The sequence below is a fragment of the Capsicum annuum genome, chromosome 6, assembly GCF_002878395.1.
Source record: "Capsicum annuum cultivar UCD-10X-F1 chromosome 6, UCD10Xv1.1, whole genome shotgun sequence".
NCBI lineage: Eukaryota > Viridiplantae > Streptophyta > Magnoliopsida > Solanales > Solanaceae > Capsicum > Capsicum annuum.
This window is the reverse complement of record NC_061116.1, coordinates 17297878-17298569: the sequence shown is the minus strand read 5'-3', so window position 1 is coordinate 17298569 and position 692 is coordinate 17297878.

Genomic DNA, 692 nt, shown 5'->3' with positions numbered 1-692 from the left:
AATGGGCTTTCTATTTGTATTTTGTTAATCTTATTTTTTCCTGTTATTTTATGTTTTGTTGTTAATACATATAGATTTTTACATCTTGCTGTAAATATTTTACTTCCTGGGGTTAACTCTATTCCTGATATTTTCCAATATAATACTAGTGATTTATCTATATTCCTATCTGTTACTACTACTGAATAATTCGCACTTATTATAAATTTAAATTTTTGGTATATTAAATTTCCTTTTACGGCAGTTATTATGCTTTTTTCTATAGGTTTTATAATTCTATCGTCTGCTAAATATAATTCTATTGGTGTATCTATTCCTTCTCTAAAACATGCTTTTATTAATATCTCTGTACCTCCAAGGTGTACATATTTTATTGGATCTCCTTTACTTTTTATATCATTTATTTCTTTATTAATTATTCTTTTTGTTACTAGTGGTATACTAGCTTTTCCTTTTGCATATCTGCAATCTATTACATGTTCTTTTTGGCATACTACATAATATTCATCTTTTTTCCTAGTAAAAATATTTTTTATTGTTAGTATTTTAAATATTTTGTCTACACTTAAATCTAATTCTTTTCCTTTTATTTCATCAAATATATTACTGTCAAATATTATTTTTTGTTCCGTTCCTTCATCATTTAAATATTCTTCCTTTGTTATTATTTTTATATCTTCTTCAGTCATTTA